Source organism: Pelobates fuscus, chromosome 2 (assembly GCF_036172605.1).
Source record: "Pelobates fuscus isolate aPelFus1 chromosome 2, aPelFus1.pri, whole genome shotgun sequence".
In the NCBI taxonomy this organism is placed as follows: Eukaryota; Metazoa; Chordata; class Amphibia; order Anura; family Pelobatidae; genus Pelobates; species Pelobates fuscus.
Window position 1 is genome coordinate 370603045 of NC_086318.1, and position 21302 is coordinate 370624346.

Genomic DNA, 21302 nt, shown 5'->3' on the forward strand with positions numbered 1-21302 from the left:
TACTTTCCATATCATTTTCTGTACATTGCTTTAATTGCATGGATGTTTCGGTTCAAATAGTTGTCAACTAGATTTGGGCACCTCCGAAATTTTTGTTTCGTATGAATGCATTTGTACGGAAAAAAATTGGTTTTGTCAGAAGAGAAATCTGTCCATTTTTACATTCATTTTCGATGGAAATTCATTCATTCATTATGCGCGATTTAATTGAACCAGATGAATTTAACATAAAAATCAGTTCCCTCAATACCGAATAGCCTTAAATTAACAAAGTCAAACCATTAATTTCAAATTTCGTACATTGATCACAACATGGCATTGAACAATGTTCTATTTCCCTGATTTTACGCCACAAACTCCTGAAATAACTCCCAAACCGCCAAATGCCCAAACGCTATCAATAGCATCAAAATGTATTGGCACTATTAGTAAACTCCCGAACACTCACTATACGCATTCGTATGCATTACTTTTTGCTTAGTCTCTTGGGCTCATGAACCATCATGCTGCACTGACAGGTTGGAATTGGCAACACAATATCATTTTAGAAAGGAGTAGGAAAGTAGCCAATTAAATAGGCCTATACAAAATTGCTATTCTAAGTATATTTTTATTTCTCACATGTCCTAGTATGATGTAAAATATATGGATACAAAAAGGTTCCCACTAATCTAATTTTTACACGACACAAGGATAGAGCAGATCACAGCACCTAAAGGTCTCACAAAGTAGGTGGATCCTCCAAGGAGTAACCTATACCCAAACAAAAATTGGTCATAATATTGAAGTTAGGCATTACCCCAACTTGTTATTTTCCTTACTCATTAGTTTAAGGCATACATGACAAAGCCACATGCGCTGCATGGTTTCGGGGGTACCTCTTAGTGAAATTGGTGTGACATACTGAAATACTTTCATGAAACTAACACGGATTTGGGCCAACAAACCATTTCCTAATAAAAGAGATATATAGCTATTTAATTTTTGTTTTCCAAACGGAAATTAAATTAATATGTAAGGAAATAGGCACATGCAATATACAAATATAAAGTAACTTGAATTTCCATATAGCCACCCTTAACCTCTAATTGCAGTGTAAATACTAGATGATGTAGGTAGACCTGGGCAGTTTACTAGACTGGAATGTGTAATTACATGTAACAACTGGACTCATTTTACAATGGGAATCAAAAAGGGAAAATATTGTAATAGACATATTAGTCATGTAAAGCTAATAAATTACTAGTCTAAGTTCCAAACATTAGGCACTAACCAAGATTCAGTGAATTCATGGACATACCAACATTGATATATATATGTAAACCATATATAGTATTGAAATAAACTTTTACTATGCAAATGAATATTCACTATCATATAGATCTCCTGACCAGAACAAACAAAGTTGTAGAAAAATAATACATTATGTTGGAAAATTGTTACATATAATTTATATCTTTTTCTGGCTTGTTCTTGTGTTTTTCCTTTTCTTTCTCTTTGAGAGAAGGAATGTATGTCATTTTATGACTTGATTGTTGTATGTTAAAGTTATACGTACAAATCAATTTAAAAAAAGAATAAAAGAGATCCTGGGAATAAAATCAAAGAAAAAGGTAACTTTTCTGTTGAAAAAAATCAGTATGTTAAGCCACGCCTACTCTGTTATTTATGCAAATGATTAAGTTCACATTTAAGAATATTTTACTCTAAAAATTGCTGTCATGTCATTTCAATTCTATTTTTGTAAAAAATTTTGATAAATATTGCAGTAATCATCTAACATGTAAATCAAGGTTTAATAAAACTGATTTTTTGGAAAATGGAATATTAAATTATGATGTCACTTTAACCTTAATGCTTGTCTATTAACCAGGCATATTATGGACATGCAAGCTCCTGTTGTGATTATAGCTCTATTGCTTATTGTTTAACAGCTTTTTCTATTGTAAGAAAAAGCCTTTATTTGTTCCAAAAATAGAAGAGATATTTTACAATTTTACTTTCCATATCTTTTTCTGTACATTGCTTTAATTGCTTGGATGTTTCAGTTCACATAGTTGTCAACTAGATTTGGGCACCTCCGAAATTTTTGTTTCGTATGAATGCATTTGTACGGAAAAAATTGGTTTTGTCAGAAGAGAAATCTGTCCATTTTTCCATTCATTTTCGATGGAAATTCATTCATTTGGCGCGATTTAATTGAACCAGATGAATTTAACATAAAAATCAGTTCCCTCAATACCGAATAGCCTTAAATTAACAAAGTCAAACCATTAATTTCAAATTTCGTACATTGATCACAACATGGCATTGAACAATGTTCTATTTCCCTGATTTTACGCCACAAACTCCTGAAATAACTCCCAAACCGCCAAATGCCCAAACGCTATCAATAGCATGAAAATGTATTGGCACTATTAGTAAACTCCCGAACACTCACTATACGCATTCGTATACATTGCTTTTTGCTTAGTCTCTTGGGCTCATGAATCATCATGCTGCACTGACAGGTTGGAATTGGCAACACAATATCATTTTAGAAAGGAGCAGGAAAGTAGCCAATTAAATAGGCCTATACAAAATTGCTATTCTAAGTATATTTTTTTCTCACATGTCCTAGTATGATGTAAAATATATGGATACAAAAATGTTCCCACTAATCTAATTTTTACACGACACAAGGATAGGGCAGATCACAGCACCTAGAGGTCCCACAAAGTAGGTGGATCCTCCAATGGGTAACCTATACCCAAACAAAAATTGGTCATAATATTGAAGTTAGGCATTACCCCAACTTGTTATTTTCCTTACTCATTAGTTTAAGGCATACATGACAAAGCCACATGCGCTGCATGGTTTCTGGGGTACCTCTTAGTGAAATTGGTGTGACATACTGAAATACTTTCATGAAACTAACACGGATTTGGGCCAACAAACCATTTCCTAATAAAAGAGATATATAACTATTTAATTTTTGTTTTCCAAACGGAAATTAAATTAATATGTAAGGAAATAAGCACATGCAATATACAAATATAAAGTAACTTGAATTTCCATATAGCCACCCTTAACCTCTAATTGCAGTGTAAATACTAGATGATGTAGGTAAACCTGGGCAGTTTACTAGACTGGAATGTGTAATTACATGTAACAACTGGACTCATTTTACAATGGGAATCAAAAAGGGAAAATATTGTAATAGACATACTAGTCATGTAAAGCTAATAAATTACTAGTCTAAGTTCCAAACATTAGGCACTAACCAAGATTCAGTGAATTCATGGACACACCAACATTGATATATACATGTAAACCATATATAGTATTGAAATAAACTTTTACTATGCAAATGAATATTCAATATCATATAGATCTCCTGACCAGAACAAACAAAGTTGTAGAAAAATAATACATTATGTTGGAAAATTGTTACATATAATTTATATCTTTTTCTGGCTTGTTCTTGTGTTTTTCCTTTTCTTTCTCTTTGAGAGAAGGAATGTATGTCATATTATGACTTGATTGTTGTATGTTATAGTTATACGTACAAATCAATTTAAAAAAAGAATAAAAGAGATCCTGGGAATAAAATCAAAGAAAAAGGTAACTTTTCTGTTGAAAAAAATCAGTATGTTAAGCCACGCCTACTCTGTTATTTATGCAAATGATTAAGTTCACATTTAAGAATATTTTACTCTAGAAATTGCTGTCATGTCATTTCATTTCTATTTTTGTAAAAAATTTTGATAGATATTACAGTAATCATCTACAATGTAAATCAAGGTTTAATAAAACTGATTTTTTGGAAAATGGAATATTAAATTATGATGTCACTTTAACCTTAATGCTTGTCTATTAACCAGGCATATTATTGACATGCAAGGTCCTATTGTGATTATAGCTCTATTGCTTATTGTTTAACAGCTTTTTCTATAGTAAGAAAAAGCCTTTATTTGTTCCAAAAATAGAATAGATATTTTACAATTTTACTTTCCATATCATTTTCTGTACATTGCTTTAATTGCATGGATGTTTTTGTTCAAATAGTTGTCAACTAGATTTGGGCACCTCCGAAATTTTTGTTTCGTATGAATGCATTTGTACGGAAAAAATTGGTTTTGTCAGAAGAGAAATCTGTCCATTTTTACATTCATTTTCGATGGAAATTCATTCATTCATTAGGCGCGATTTAATTGAACCAGATGAATTTAACTTAAAAATCAGTTCCCTCAATACCGAATAGCCTTAAATTAACAAAGTCAAACCATTAATTTCAAATTTCGTACATTGATCACAACATGGCATTGACTAATGTTCTATTTCCCTGATTTTACGCCACAAACTCCTGAAATAACTCCCAAACCGCCAAATGCCCAAACGCTATCAATAGCATGAAAATGTATTGGCACTATTAGTAAACTCCCGAACACTCACTATACGCATTCGTATACATTGCTTTTTGCTTAGTCTCTTGGGCTCATGAATCATCATGCTGCACTGACAGGTTGGAATTGGCAACACAATATCATTTTAAAAAGGAGCAGGAAAGTAGCCAATTAAATAGGCCTATACAAAATTGCTATTCGAAGTATATTTTTTTCTCACATGTCCTAGTATGATGTAAAATATATGGATACAAAAATGATCCCACTAATCTAATTTTTACACGACACAAGGATAGGGCAGATCACAGCACCTAGAGGTCCCACAAAGTAGGTGGATCCTCCAATGGGTAACCTATACCCAAACAAAAATTGGTCATAATATTGAAGTTAGGCATTACCCCAACTTGTTATTTTCCTTACTCATTAGTTTAAGGCATACATGACAAAGCCACATGCGCTGCATGGTTTCTGGGGTACCTCTTAGTGAAATTGGTGTGACATACTGAAATACTTTCATGAAACTAACACGGATTTGGGCCAACAAACCATTTCCTAATAAAAGAGATATATAGCTATTTAATTTTTGTTTTCCAAACGGAAATTAAATTAATATGTAAGGAAATAAGCACATGCAATATACAAATATAAAGTAACTTGAATTTCCATATAGCCACCCTTAACCTCTAATTGCAGTGTAAATACTAGATGATGTAGGTAAACCTGGGCAGTTTACTAGACTGGAATGTGTAATTACATGTAACAACTGGACTCATTTTACAATGGGAATCAAAAAGGGAAAATATTGTAATAGACATATTAGTCATGTAAAGCTAATAAATTACTAGTCTAAGTTCCAAACATTAGGCACTAACCAAGATTCAGTGAATTCATGGACACACCAACATTGATATATATATATGTAAACCATATATAGTATTGAAATAAACTTTTACTATGCAAATGAATATTCAATATCATATAGATCTCCTGACCAGAACAAACAAAGTTGTAGAAAAATAATACATTATGTTGGAAAATTGTTACATATAATTTATATCTTTTTCTGGCTTGTTCTTGTGTTTTTCCTTTTCTTTCTCTTTGAGAGAAGGAATGTATGTCATTTTATGACTTGATTGTTGTATGTTATAGTTATACGTACAAATCAATTTAAAAAAAGAATAAAAGAGATCCTGGGAATAAAATCAAAGAAAAAGGTAACTTTTCTGTTGAAAAAAATCAGTATGTTAAGCCACGCCTACTCTGTTATTTATGCAAATGATTAAGTTCACATTTAAGAATATTTTACTCTAGAAATTGCTGTCATGTCATTTCAATTCTATTTTTGTAAAAAATTTTGATAAATATTGCAGTAATCATCTAACATGTAAATCAAGGTTTAATAAAACTGATTTTTTGGAAAATGGAATATTAAATTATGATGTCACTTTAACCTTAATGCTTGTCTATTAACCAGGCATATTATGGACATGCAAGCTCCTGTTGTGATTATAGCTCTATTGCTTATTGTTTAACAGCTTTTTCTATTGTAAGAAAAAGCCTTTATTTGTTCCAAAAATAGAAGAGATATTTTACAATTTTACTTTCCATATCTTTTTCTGTACATTGCTTTAATTGCTTGGATGTTTCAGTTCACATAGTTGTCAACTAGATTTGGGCACCTCCGAAATTTTTGTTTCGTATGAATGCATTTGTACGGAAAAAATTGGTTTTGTCAGAAGAGAAATCTGTCCATTTTTCCATTCATTTTCGATGGAAATTCATTCATTTGGCGCGATTTAATTGAACCAGATGAATTTAACATAAAAATCAGTTCCCTCAATACCGAATAGCCTTAAATTAACAAAGTCAAACCATTAATTTCAAATTTCGTACATTGATCACAACATGGCATTGAACAATGTTCTATTTCCCTGATTTTACGCCACAAACTCCTGAAATAACTCCCAAACCGCCAAATGCCCAAACGCTATCAATAGCATGAAAATGTATTGGCACTATTAGTAAACTCCTGAACACTCACTATACGCATTCGTATACATTGCTTTTTGCTTAGTCTCTTGGGCTCATGAATCATCATGCTGCACTGACAGGTTGGAATTGGCAACACAATATCATTTTAGAAAGGAGCAGGAAAGTAGCCAATTAAATAGGCCTATACAAAATTGCTATTCTAAGTATATTTTTTTCTCACATGTCCTAGTATGATGTAAAATATATGGATACAAAAATGTTCCCACTAATCTAATTTTTACACGACACAAGGATAGGGCAGATCACAGCACCTAGAGGTCCCACAAAGTAGGTGGATCCTCCAATGGGTAACCTATACCCAAACAAAAATTGGTCATAATATTGAAGTTAGGCATTACCCCAACTTGTTATTTTCCTTACTCATTAGTTTAAGGCATACATGACAAAGCCACATGCGCTGCATGGTTTCTGGGGTACCTCTTAGTGAAATTGGTGTGACATACTGAAATACTTTCATGAAACTAACACGGATTTGGGCCAACAAACCATTTCCTAATAAAAGAGATATATAACTATTTAATTTTTGTTTTCCAAACGGAAATTAAATTAATATGTAAGGAAATAAGCACATGCAATATACAAATATAAAGTAACTTGAATTTCCATATAGCCACCCTTAACCTCTAATTGCAGTGTAAATACTAGATGATGTAGGTAAACCTGGGCAGTTTACTAGACTGGAATGTGTAATTACATGTAACAACTGGACTCATTTTACAATGGGAATCAAAAAGGGAAAATATTGTAATAGACATACTAGTCATGTAAAGCTAATAAATTACTAGTCTAAGTTCCAAACATTAGGCACTAACCAAGATTCAGTGAATTCATGGACACACCAACATTGATATATACATGTAAACCATATATAGTATTGAAATAAACTTTTACTATGCAAATGAATATTCAATATCATATAGATCTCCTGACCAGAACAAACAAAGTTGTAGAAAAATAATACATTATGTTGGAAAATTGTTACATATAATTTATATCTTTTTCTGGCTTGTTCTTGTGTTTTTCCTTTTCTTTCTCTTTGAGAGAAGGAATGTATGTCATATTATGACTTGATTGTTGTATGTTATAGTTATACGTACAAATCAATTTAAAAAAAGAATAAAAGAGATCCTGGGAATAAAATCAAAGAAAAAGGTAACTTTTCTGTTGAAAAAAATCAGTATGTTAAGCCACGCCTACTCTGTTATTTATGCAAATGATTAAGTTCACATTTAAGAATATTTTACTCTAGAAATTGCTGTCATGTCATTTCATTTCTATTTTTGTAAAAAATTTTGATAGATATTACAGTAATCATCTACAATGTAAATCAAGGTTTAATAAAACTGATTTTTTGGAAAATGGAATATTAAATTATGATGTCACTTTAACCTTAATGCTTGTCTATTAACCAGGCATATTATTGACATGCAAGGTCCTATTGTGATTATAGCTCTATTGCTTATTGTTTAACAGCTTTTTCTATAGTAAGAAAAAGCCTTTATTTGTTCCAAAAATAGAATAGATATTTTACAATTTTACTTTCCATATCATTTTCTGTACATTGCTTTAATTGCATGGATGTTTTTGTTCAAATAGTTGTCAACTAGATTTGGGCACCTCCGAAATTTTTGTTTCGTATGAATGCATTTGTACGGAAAAAATTGGTTTTGTCAGAAGAGAAATCTGTCCATTTTTACATTCATTTTCGATGGAAATTCATTCATTCATTAGGCGCGATTTAATTGAACCAGATGAATTTAACTTAAAAATCAGTTCCCTCAATACCGAATAGCCTTAAATTAACAAAGTCAAACCATTAATTTCAAATTTCGTACATTGATCACAACATGGCATTGACTAATGTTCTATTTCCCTGATTTTACGCCACAAACTCCTGAAATAACTCCCAAACCGCCAAATGCCCAAACGCTATCAATAGCATGAAAATGTATTGGCACTATTAGTAAACTCCCGAACACTCACTATACGCATTCGTATACATTGCTTTTTGCTTAGTCTCTTGGGCTCATGAATCATCATGCTGCACTGACAGGTTGGAATTGGCAACACAATATCATTTTAAAAAGGAGCAGGAAAGTAGCCAATTAAATAGGCCTATACAAAATTGCTATTCGAAGTATATTTTTTTCTCACATGTCCTAGTATGATGTAAAATATATGGATACAAAAATGATCCCACTAATCTAATTTTTACACGACACAAGGATAGGGCAGATCACAGCACCTAGAGGTCCCACAAAGTAGGTGGATCCTCCAATGGGTAACCTATACCCAAACAAAAATTGGTCATAATATTGAAGTTAGGCATTACCCCAACTTGTTATTTTCCTTACTCATTAGTTTAAGGCATACATGACAAAGCCACATGCGCTGCATGGTTTCTGGGGTACCTCTTAGTGAAATTGGTGTGACATACTGAAATACTTTCATGAAACTAACACGGATTTGGGCCAACAAACCATTTCCTAATAAAAGAGATATATAGCTATTTAATTTTTGTTTTCCAAACGGAAATTAAATTAATATGTAAGGAAATAAGCACATGCAATATACAAATATAAAGTAACTTGAATTTCCATATAGCCACCCTTAACCTCTAATTGCAGTGTAAATACTAGATGATGTAGGTAAACCTGGGCAGTTTACTAGACTGGAATGTGTAATTACATGTAACAACTGGACTCATTTTACAATGGGAATCAAAAAGGGAAAATATTGTAATAGACATATTAGTCATGTAAAGCTAATAAATTACTAGTCTAAGTTCCAAACATTAGGCACTAACCAAGATTCAGTGAATTCATGGACACACCAACATTGATATATATATATGTAAACCATATATAGTATTGAAATAAACTTTTACTATGCAAATGAATATTCAATATCATATAGATCTCCTGACCAGAACAAACAAAGTTGTAGAAAAATAATACATTATGTTGGAAAATTGTTACATATAATTTATATCTTTTTCTGGCTTGTTCTTGTGTTTTTCCTTTTCTTTCTCTTTGAGAGAAGGAATGTATGTCATTTTATGACTTGATTGTTGTATGTTATAGTTATACGTACAAATCAATTTAAAAAAAGAATAAAAGAGATCCTGGGAATAAAATCAAAGAAAAAGGTAACTTTTCTGTTGAAAAAAATCAGTATGTTAAGCCACGCCTACTCTGTTATTTATGCAAATGATTAAGTTCACATTTAAGAATATTTTACTCTAGAAATTGCTGTCATGTCATTTCAATTCTATTTTTGTAAAAAATTTTGATAAATATTGCAGTAATCATCTAACATGTAAATCAAGGTTTAATAAAACTGATTTTTTGGAAAATGGAATATTAAATTATGATGTCACTTTAACCTTAATGCTTGTCTATTAACCAGGCATATTATGGACATGCAAGCTCCTGTTGTGATTATAGCTCTATTGCTTATTGTTTAACAGCTTTTTCTATTGTAAGAAAAAGCCTTTATTTGTTCCAAAAATAGAAGAGATATTTTACAATTTTACTTTCCATATCTTTTTCTGTACATTGCTTTAATTGCTTGGATGTTTCAGTTCACATAGTTGTCAACTAGATTTGGGCACCTCCGAAATTTTTGTTTCGTATGAATGCATTTGTACGGAAAAAATTGGTTTTGTCAGAAGAGAAATCTGTCCATTTTTCCATTCATTTTCGATGGAAATTCATTCATTTGGCGCGATTTAATTGAACCAGATGAATTTAACATAAAAATCAGTTCCCTCAATACCGAATAGCCTTAAATTAACAAAGTCAAACCATTAATTTCAAATTTCGTACATTGATCACAACATGGCATTGAACAATGTTCTATTTCCCTGATTTTACGCCACAAACTCCTGAAATAACTCCCAAACCGCCAAATGCCCAAACGCTATCAATAGCATGAAAATGTATTGGCACTATTAGTAAACTCCTGAACACTCACTATACGCATTCGTATACATTGCTTTTTGCTTAGTCTCTTGGGCTCATGAATCATCATGCTGCACTGACAGGTTGGAATTGGCAACACAATATCATTTTAGAAAGGAGCAGGAAAGTAGCCAATTAAATAGGCCTATACAAAATTGCTATTCTAAGTATATTTTTTTCTCACATGTCCTAGTATGATGTAAAATATATGGATACAAAAATGTTCCCACTAATCTAATTTTTACACGACACAAGGATAGGGCAGATCACAGCACCTAGAGGTCCCACAAAGTAGGTGGATCCTCCAATGGGTAACCTATACCCAAACAAAAATTGGTCATAATATTGAAGTTAGGCATTACCCCAACTTGTTATTTTCCTTACTCATTAGTTTAAGGCATACATGACAAAGCCACATGCGCTGCATGGTTTCTGGGGTACCTCTTAGTGAAATTGGTGTGACATACTGAAATACTTTCATGAAACTAACACGGATTTGGGCCAACAAACCATTTCCTAATAAAAGAGATATATAACTATTTAATTTTTGTTTTCCAAACGGAAATTAAATTAATATGTAAGGAAATAAGCACATGCAATATACAAATATAAAGTAACTTGAATTTCCATATAGCCACCCTTAACCTCTAATTGCAGTGTAAATACTAGATGATGTAGGTAAACCTGGGCAGTTTACTAGACTGGAATGTGTAATTACATGTAACAACTGGACTCATTTTACAATGGGAATCAAAAAGGGAAAATATTGTAATAGACATACTAGTCATGTAAAGCTAATAAATTACTAGTCTAAGTTCCAAACATTAGGCACTAACCAAGATTCAGTGAATTCATGGACACACCAACATTGATATATACATGTAAACCATATATAGTATTGAAATAAACTTTTACTATGCAAATGAATATTCAATATCATATAGATCTCCTGACCAGAACAAACAAAGTTGTAGAAAAATAATACATTATGTTGGAAAATTGTTACATATAATTTATATCTTTTTCTGGCTTGTTCTTGTGTTTTTCCTTTTCTTTCTCTTTGAGAGAAGGAATGTATGTCATATTATGACTTGATTGTTGTATGTTATAGTTATACGTACAAATCAATTTAAAAAAAGAATAAAAGAGATCCTGGGAATAAAATCAAAGAAAAAGGTAACTTTTCTGTTGAAAAAAATCAGTATGTTAAGCCACGCCTACTCTGTTATTTATGCAAATGATTAAGTTCACATTTAAGAATATTTTACTCTAGAAATTGCTGTCATGTCATTTCATTTCTATTTTTGTAAAAAAATTTTGATAGATATTGCAGTAATCATCTACAATGTAAATCAAGGTTTAATAAAACTGATTTTTTGGAAAATGGAATATTAAATTATGATGTCACTTTAACCTTAATGCTTGTCTATTAACCAGGCATATTATTGACATGCAAGGTCCTATTGTGATTATAGCTCTATTGCTTATTGTTTAACAGCTTTTTCTATAGTAAGAAAAAGCCTTTATTTGTTCCAAAAATAGAATAGATATTTTACAATTTTACTTTCCATATCATTTTCTGTACATTGCTTTAATTGCATGGATGTTTTTGTTCAAATAGTTGTCAACTAGATTTGGGCACCTCCGAAATTTTTGTTTCGTATGAATGCATTTGTACGGAAAAAATTGGTTTTGTCAGAAGAGAAATCTGTCCATTTTTACATTCATTTTCGATGGAAATTCATTCATTCATTAGGCGCGATTTAATTGAACCAGATGAATTTAACTTAAAAATCAGTTCCCTCAATACCGAATAGCCTTAAATTAACAAAGTCAAACCATTAATTTCAAATTTCGTACATTGATCACAACATGGCATTGACTAATGTTCTATTTCCCTGATTTTACGCCACAAACTCCTGAAATAACTCCCAAACCGCCAAATGCCCAAACGCTATCAATAGCATGAAAATGTATTGGCACTATTAGTAAACTCCCGAACACTCACTATACGCATTCGTATGCATTGCTTTTTGCTTAGTCTCTCATGAATCATCATGCTGCACTGACAGGTTGGAATTGGCAACACAATATCATTTTAGAAAGGAGCAGGAAAGTAGCCAATTAAATAGGCCTATACAAAATTGGTATTCTAAGTATATTTTTTTTCTCACATGTCCTAGTATGATGTAAGATATAGGGATACAAAAAGGTTCCCACTAATCTAATTTTTATACGACACAAGGATAGGGCAGATCACAGCACCTAGAGATCCCACAAAGTAGGTGGATCCTCCAAGGGGTAACCTATACCCAAACAAAAATTGGCCATTATATTGAAGTTAGGCATTACCCCAACTTGTTATTTTCCTTACTCATTAGTTTAAGGCATACATGACAAAGCCACATGCGCTGCATGGTTTCTGGGGTACCTCTTAGTGAAATTGGTGTGACATACTGAAAAACTTTCATGAAACTAACACGGATTTGGGCCAACAAACCATTTCCTAATAAAAGAGATATATAGCTATTTAATTTTTGTTTTCCAAACGGAAATTAAATTAATATGTAAGGAAATAAGGACATGCAATATACAAATATAAAGTAACTTGAATTTCCATATAGCCACCCTTAACCTCTAATTGCAGTGTAAATACTAGATGATGTAGGTAAACCTGGGCAGTTTACTAGACTGGAATGTGTAATTACATGTAACAACTGGACTCATTTTACAATGGGAATCAAAAAGGGAAAATATTGTAATAGACATATTAGTCATGTAAAGCTAATAAATTACTAGTCTAAGTTCCAAACATTAGGCACTAACCAAGATTCAGTGAATTCATGGACACACCAACATTGATATATATATATATATGTAAACCATATATAGTATTGAAATAAACTTTTACTATGCAAATGAATATTCAATATCATATAGATCTCCTGACCAGAACAAACAAAGTTGTAGAAAAATAATACATTATGTTGGAAAATTGTTACATATAATTTATATCTTTTTCTGGCTTGTTCTTGTGTTTTTCCTTTTCTTTCTCTTTGAGAGAAGGAATGTATGTCATTTTATGACTTGATTGTTGTATGTTATAGTCATACGTACAAATCAATTTAAAAAAAGAATAAAAGAGATCCTGGGAATAAAATCAAAGAAAAAGGTAACTTTTCTGTTGAAAAAAATCAGTATGTTAAGCCACGCCTACTCTGTTATTTATGCAAATGATTAAGTTCACATTTAAGAATATTTTACTCTAGAAATTGCTGTCATGTCATTTCAATTCTATTTTTAAAAAAAAATTTGATAGATATTGCAGTAATCATCTACAATGTAAATCAAGGTTTAATAAAACTGATTTTTTGGAAAATGGAATATTAAATTATGATGTCACTTTAACCTTGATGCTTGTCTATTAACCAGGCATATTATTGACATGCAAGGTTCGGTTGTGATTATAGCTTTATTGCTTATTGTTTAACAGCTTTTTCTATAGTAAGAAAAAGCCTTTATTTGTTCCAAAAATAGAATAGATATTTTACACTTTTACTTTCCATATCATTTTCTGTACATTGCTTTAATTGCATGGATGTTTCGGTTCAAATAGTTGTCAACTAGATTTGGGCACCTCCGAAATTTTTGTTTCGTATGAATGCATTTGTACGGAAAAAAATTGGTTTTGTCAGAAGAGAAATCTGTCCATTTTTCCATTCATTTTCGATGGAAATTCATTCATTCATTAGGCGCGATTTAATTGAACCAGATGAATTTAACATAAAAATCAGTTCCCTCAATACCGAATAGCCTTAAATTAACAAAGTCAAACCATTAATTTCAAATTTCGTACATTGATCACAACATGGCATTGAACAATGTTATATTTCCCTGATTTTATGCCACAAACTCCTGAAATAACTCCCAAACCGCCAAATGCCCAAATGCTATCAATAGCATGAAAATGTATTGGCACTATTAGTAAACTCCCGAACACTCACTATACGCATTCGTATGCATTGCTTTTTGCTTAGTCTCTTGGGCTCATGAATCATCATGCTGCACTGACAGGTTGGAATTGGCAACACAATATCATTTTAGAAAGGAGTAGGAAAGTAGCCAATTAAATAGGCCTATACAAAATTGCTATTCTAAGTATATTTTTTTTCTCACATGTCCTAGTATGATGTAAGATATATGGATGCAAAAAGGTTCCCACTAATCAAATTTTTATACGACACAAGGATAGGGCAGATCACAGCACCTAGAGGTCCCACAAAGTAGGTGGATCCTCCAAGGGGTAACCGATACCCAAACAAAAATTGGTCATAATATTGAAGTTAGGCATTACCCCAACTTGTTATTTTCCTTACTCATTAGTTTAAGGCATACATGACAAAGCCACATGCGCTGCATGGTTTCTGGGGTACCTCTTAGTGAAATTGGTGTGACATAGTGAAATACTTTCATGAAACTAACACGGATTTGGGCCAACAAACCATTTCCTAATAAAAGAGATATATAGCTATTTAATTTTTGTTTTCCAAACGGAAATTAAATTAATATGTAAGGAAATAAGCACATGCAATATACAAATATAAAGTAACTTGAATTTCCATATAGCCACCCTTAACCTCTAATTGCAGTGTAAATACTAGATGATGTAGGTAAACCTGGGCAGTTTACTAGACTGGAATGTGTAATTACATGTAACAACTGGACTCATTTTACAATGGGAATCAAAAAGGGAAAATATTGTAAGAGACATATTAGTCATGTAAAGCTAATAAATTACTAGTCTAAGTTCCAAACATTAGGCACTAACCAAGATTCAGTGAATTCATGGACACACCAACATTGATATATATATATGTAAACCATATATAGTATTGAAATAAACTTTTACTATGCAAATGAATATTCACTATCATATAGATCTCCTGACCAGAACAAACAAAGTTGTAGAAAAATAATACATTATGTTGGAAAATTGTTACATATAATTTATATCTTTTTCTGGCTTGTTCTTGTGTTTTTCCTTTTCTTTCTCTTTGAGAGAAGGAATGTATGTCATTTTATGACTTGATTGTTGTATGTTATAGTTATACGTACAAATCAATTTAAAAAAAGAATAAAAGAGATCCTGGGAATAAAATCAAAGAAAAAGGTAACTTTTCTGTTGAAAAAAATCAGTATGTTAAGCCACGCCTACTCTGTTATTTATGCAAATGATTAAGTTCCCATTTAAGAATATTTTACTCTAGAAATTGCTGTCATGTCATTTCAATTCTATTTTTGTAAAAAATTTTGATAAATATTGCAGTAATCATCTAACATGTAAATCAAGGTTTAATAAAACTGATTTTTTGGAAAATGGAATATTAAATTATGATGTCACTTTAACCTTAATGCTTGTCTATTAACCAGGCATATTATTGACATGCAAGGTCCTGTTGTGATTATAGCTCTATTGCTTATTGTTTAACAGCTTTTTCTATTGTAAGAAAAAGCATTTATTTGTTCCAAAAATAGAATAGATATTTTACAATTTTACTTTCCATATCATTTTCTGTACATTGCTTTAATTACATGGATGTTTCGGTTCAAATAGTTGTCAACTAGATTTGGGCACCTCCGAAATTTTTGTTTCGTATGAATGCATTTGTACGGAAAAAAATTGGTTTTGTCAGAAGAGAAATCTGTCAATTTTTCCATTCATTTTCGATGGAAATTCATTCATTAGGCGCGATTTAATTGAACCAGATGAATATAACATAAAAATCAGTAACCTCAATACCGAATAGCCTTAAATTAACAAAGTCAAACCATTAATTTCAAATTTCGTACATTGATCACAACATGGCATTAAACAATGTTCTATTTCCCTGATTTTACGCCACAAACTCCTGAAATAACTCCCAAACCGCCAAATGCCCAAACGCTATCAATCGCATGAAAATGTATTGGCACTATTAGTAAACTCCCGAACACTCACTATACGCATTCGTATGCATTGCTTTTTGCTTAGTCTCTTGGGCTCATGAATCATCATGCTGCACTGACAGGTTGGAATTGGCAACACAATATCATTTTAGAAAGGAGTAGGAAAGTAGCCAATTAAATAGGCCTATACAAAATTGCTATTCTAATTATATATTTTTTTCTCACATGTCCTAGTTAGTATGATGTAAGATATATGGATACAAAAAGGTTCCCACAAATCAAATTTTTACACGACACAAGGATAGGGCAGATCACAGCACCTTGAGGTCCCACAAAGTACGTGAATCCTCCAAGGGGTAACCTATACCCAAACAAAAATTGGTCATAATATTGAAGTTAGGCATTACCCCCAACTTGTTATTTTCCTTACTCATTAGTTTAAGGCATACATGACAAAGCCACATGCGCTGCATGGTTTCTGGGGTACCTCTTAGTGAAATTGGTGTGACATACTGAAAAACTTTCATGAAACTAACACGGATTTGGGCCAACAAACCATTTCCTAATAAAAGAGATATATAGCTATTTAATTTTTGTTTTCCAAACGGAAATTAAATTAATATGTAAGGAAATAGGCACATGCAATATACAAATATAAAGTAACTTGAATTTCCATATAGCCACCCTTAACCTCTAATTGCAGTGTAAATACTAGATGATGTAGGTAAACCTGGGCAGTTTACTAGACTGGAATGTGTAATTACATGTAACAACTGGACTCATTTTACAATGGGAATCAAAAAGGGAAAATATAATAATAGACATATTAGTCATGTAAAGCTAATAAATTACTAGTCTAAGTTCCAAACATTAGGCACTAACCAAGATTCAGTGAATTCATGGACACGCCAACATTGATATATATATGTAAACCATATATAGTATTGAAATAAACTTTTACTATGCAAATGAATATTCAATATCATATAGATCTCCTGACCAGAACATACAAAGTTGTAGAAAAATAATACATTATGTTGGAAAATTGTTACATATAATTTATATATTTTTCTGGCTTGTTCTTGTATTTTTCCTTTTCTTTCTCTTTGAGAGAAGGAATGTATGTCATTTTATGACTTGATTGTTGTATGTTATAGTTATACGTACAAATCAATTTAAAAAAAGAATAAAAGAGATCCTGAGAATAAAATCAAAGAAAAAGGTAACTTTTCTGTTGAAAAAAATCAGTATGTTAAGCCACGCCTACTCTGTTATTTATGCAAATGATTAAGTTCACATTTAAGAATATTTTACTCTAGAAATTGCTGTCATGTCATTTCAATTCTATTATTGTAAAAAAAATTTGATAGATATTGCAGTAATCATCTACAATGTAAATCAAGGTTTAATAAAACTGATTTTTTGGAAAATTGAATATTAAATTATGATGTCACTTTAACCTTAATGCTATTCTATTAACCAGGCATATTATTGACATGCAAGGTCCTGTTGTGATTATAGCTCTATTGCTTATTGTTTAACAGCTTTTTCAATAGTAAGAAAAAGCCTTTATTTGTTCCAAAAATAGAATAGATATTTTAAAATTTTACTTTCCATATCATTTTCTGTACATTGCTTTAATTGCTTGGATGTTTCAGTTCATGCTGCACTGACAGGTTGGAATTGGCAACACAATATCATTTTAGAAAGGAGTAGGAAAGTAGCCAATTAAATAGGCCTATACAAAATTGCTATTCTAATTATATTTTTTTTCTCACATGTCCTAGTTAGTATGATGTAAGATATATGGATACAAAAAGGTTCCCACTAATCAAATTTTTATACGACACAAGGATAGGGCAGATCACAGCACCTAGAGGTCCCACAAAGTACGTGAATCCTCCAAGGGGTAACCTATACCCAAACAAAAATTGGTCATAATATTGAAGTTAGGCATTACCCCAACTTGTTATTTTCCTTACTCATTAGTTTAAGGCATACATGACAAAGCCACATGCGCTGCATGGTTTCTGGGGTACCTCTTAGTGAAATTGGTGTGACATACTGAAATACTTTCATGAAACTAACACGGATTTGGGCCAACAAACCATTTCCTAATAAAAGAGATATATAGCTATTTAATTTTTGTTTTCCAAACGGAAATTAAATTAATATGTAAGGAAATAAGCACATGCAATATACAAATATAAAGTAACTTGAATTTCCATATAGCCACCCTTAACCTCTAATTGCAGTGTAAATACTAGATGATGTAGGTAAACCTGGGCAGTTTACTAGTCTGGAATGTGTAATTACATGTAACAACTGGACTCATTTTACAATGGGAATCAAAAAGGGAAAATATTGTAAGAGACATATTAGTCATGTAAAGCTAATAAATTACTAGTCTAAGTTCCAAACATTAGGCACTAACCAAGATTCAGTGAATTCATGGACACACCAACATTGATATATATATATGTAAACCATATGTAGTATTGAAATTAACTTTTACTATGCAAATGAATATTCACTATCATATAGATCTCCTGACCAGAACAAACAAAGTTGTAGAAAAATAATACATTATGTTGGAAAATTGTTACATATAATTTATATCTTTTTCTGGCTTGTTCTTGTGTTTTTCCTTTTCTTTCTCTTTGAGAGAAGGAATGTATGTCATTTTATGACTTGATTGTTGTATGTTATAGTTATACGTACAAATCAATTTACAAAAAGAATAAAAGAGATCCTGGGAATAAAATCAAAGAAAAAGGTAACTTTTCTGTTGAAAAAAATCAGTATGTTAAGCCACGCCTACTCTGTTATTTATGCAAATGATTAAGTTCACATTTAAGAATATTTTACTCTAGAAATTGCTGTCATGTCATTTCAATTCTATTTTTGTAAACAAATTTGATAGATATTGCAGTAATCATCTACAATGTAAATCAAGGTTTAATAAAACTGATTTTTTGGAAAATGGAATATTAAATTATGATGTCACTTTAACCTTAATGTTTGTCTATTAACCAGGCATATTATTGACATGCAAGGTTCTGTTGTGATTATAGCTCTATTGCTTATTGTTTAACAGCTTTTTCTATAGTAAGAAAAAGCCTTTATTTGTTCCAAAAATAGAATAGATATTTTACAATTTTAATTTCCATATCATTTTCTGTGAATTGCTTTAATTGCATGGATGTTTCGGTTCAAATAGTTGTCAACTAGATTTGGGCACCTCCGAAATTTTTGTTTCGTATGAATGCATTTGTACAGAAAAAAATTGGTTTTGTCAGAAGAGAAATCTGTCCATTTTTCCATTCATTTTCGATGGAAATTCATTCATTCATTAGGCGCGATTTAATTGAACCAGATGAATTTAACATAAAAATCAGTTCCCTCAATACCGAATAGCCTTAAATTAACAAAGTCAAACCATTAATTTCAAATTTCGTACATTGATCACAACATGGCATTGAACAATGTTCTATTTCCCTGATTTTACGCCACAAACTCCTGAAATAACTCCCAAATGCCCAAACGCTATCAATAGCATGAAAATGTATTGGCACTATTAGTAAACTCCCAAACACTCACTATACGCATTCGTATGCATTGCTTTTTGCTTAGTCTCTTGGGCTCATGAATCATCATGCTGCACTGACAGGTTGGAATTGGCAACACAATATCATTTTAGAAAGGAGCAGGAAAGTAGCCAATTAAATAGGCCTATACAAAATTGCTATTCTAAGTATATTTTTTTTCTCACATGTCCTAGTATGATGTAAAATATATGGATACAAAAATGTTCCCACTAATCTAATTTTTACACGACACAAGGATAGGGCAGATCACAGCACCTAGAGGTCCCACAAAGTAGGTGGATCCTCCAATGGGTAACCTATACCCAAACAAAAATTGGTCATAATATTGAAGTTAGGCATTACCCCAACTTGTTATTTTCCTTACTCATTAGTTTAAGGCATACATGACAAAGCCACATGCGCTGCATGGTTTCTGGGGTACCTCTTAGTGAAATTGGTGTGACATACTGAAATACTTTCATGAAACTAACACGGATTTGGGCCAACAAACCATTTCCTAATAAAAGAGATATATAGCTATTTAATTTTTGTTTTCCAAACGGAAATTAAATTAATATGTAAGGAAATAAGCACATGCAATATACAAATATAAAGTAACTTGAATTTCCATATAGCCACCCTTAACCTCTAATTGCAGTGTAAATACTAGATGATGTAGGTAAACCTGGGCAGTTTACTAGACTGGAATGTGTAATTACATGTAACAACTGGACTCATTTTACAATGGGAATCAAAAAGGGAAAATATTGTAATAGACATATTAGTCATGTAAAGCTAATAAATTACTAGTCTAAGTTCCAAACATTAGGCACTAACCAAGATTCAGTGAATTCATGGACACACCAACATTGATATATATATATGTAAACCATATATAGTATTGAAATAAACTTTTACTATGCAAATGAATATTCACTATCATATAGATCTCCTGACCAGAACAAACAAAGTTGTAGAAAAATAATACATTATGTTGGAAAATTGTTACATATAATTTATATCTTTTTCTGGCTTGTTCTTGTGTTTTTCCTTTTCTTTCTCTTTGAGAGAAGGAATGTATGTCATTTTATGACTTGATTGTTGTATGTTATAGTTATACGTACAAATCAATTTAAAAAAAGAATAAAAGAGATCCTGGGAATAAAATCAAAGAAAAAGGTAACTTTTCTGTTGAAAAAAATCAGTATGTTAAGCCACGCCTACTCTGTTATTTATGCAAATGATTAAGTTCACATTTAAGAATATTTTACTCTAGAAATTGCTGTCATGTCATTTCAATTCTATTTTTGTAAAAAATTTTGATAAATATTGCAGTAATCATCTAACATGTAAATCAAGGTTTAATAAAA

The 21302-nt window shown here is 31.4% G+C and overlaps 11 non-coding genes across 11 annotated transcripts; all 11 read right to left on the reverse strand.

The window, feature by feature from the left end:
- Window positions 1–695: 695 nt before the first annotated feature.
- On the reverse strand, window positions 696–838 carry LOC134591827 (U12 minor spliceosomal RNA). The gene has a single exon (XR_010088544.1). It is a non-coding gene; the product is annotated as a U12 minor spliceosomal RNA (small nuclear RNA).
- Window positions 839–2685: 1847 nt separating this feature from the next.
- Window positions 2686–2828, reverse strand: LOC134591731 (U12 minor spliceosomal RNA). Its single transcript, XR_010088461.1, has one exon. It is a non-coding gene; the product is annotated as a U12 minor spliceosomal RNA (small nuclear RNA).
- A 1851-nt stretch (window positions 2829–4679) lies between these two features.
- LOC134591732 (U12 minor spliceosomal RNA) lies at window positions 4680–4822 on the reverse strand. Its single transcript, XR_010088462.1, has one exon. It is a non-coding gene; the product is annotated as a U12 minor spliceosomal RNA (small nuclear RNA).
- A 1849-nt stretch (window positions 4823–6671) lies between these two features.
- LOC134591733 (U12 minor spliceosomal RNA) lies at window positions 6672–6814 on the reverse strand. Its single transcript, XR_010088463.1, has one exon. It is a non-coding gene; the product is annotated as a U12 minor spliceosomal RNA (small nuclear RNA).
- Window positions 6815–8665: 1851 nt separating this feature from the next.
- Window positions 8666–8808, reverse strand: LOC134591734 (U12 minor spliceosomal RNA). The gene has a single exon (XR_010088464.1). It is a non-coding gene; the product is annotated as a U12 minor spliceosomal RNA (small nuclear RNA).
- A 1849-nt stretch (window positions 8809–10657) lies between these two features.
- LOC134591736 (U12 minor spliceosomal RNA) lies at window positions 10658–10800 on the reverse strand. The gene has a single exon (XR_010088465.1). It is a non-coding gene; the product is annotated as a U12 minor spliceosomal RNA (small nuclear RNA).
- Window positions 10801–12647: 1847 nt separating this feature from the next.
- Window positions 12648–12790, reverse strand: LOC134591630 (U12 minor spliceosomal RNA). Its single transcript, XR_010088376.1, has one exon. It is a non-coding gene; the product is annotated as a U12 minor spliceosomal RNA (small nuclear RNA).
- A 1859-nt stretch (window positions 12791–14649) lies between these two features.
- Window positions 14650–14792, reverse strand: LOC134591681 (U12 minor spliceosomal RNA). Its single transcript, XR_010088420.1, has one exon. It is a non-coding gene; the product is annotated as a U12 minor spliceosomal RNA (small nuclear RNA).
- A 1856-nt stretch (window positions 14793–16648) lies between these two features.
- On the reverse strand, window positions 16649–16792 carry LOC134591835 (U12 minor spliceosomal RNA). The gene has a single exon (XR_010088551.1). It is a non-coding gene; the product is annotated as a U12 minor spliceosomal RNA (small nuclear RNA).
- Window positions 16793–18201: 1409 nt separating this feature from the next.
- On the reverse strand, window positions 18202–18344 carry LOC134591688 (U12 minor spliceosomal RNA). The gene has a single exon (XR_010088425.1). It is a non-coding gene; the product is annotated as a U12 minor spliceosomal RNA (small nuclear RNA).
- Window positions 18345–20191: 1847 nt separating this feature from the next.
- Window positions 20192–20334, reverse strand: LOC134591737 (U12 minor spliceosomal RNA). The gene has a single exon (XR_010088466.1). It is a non-coding gene; the product is annotated as a U12 minor spliceosomal RNA (small nuclear RNA).
- Between the last annotated feature and the right edge of the window lie 968 nt (window positions 20335–21302).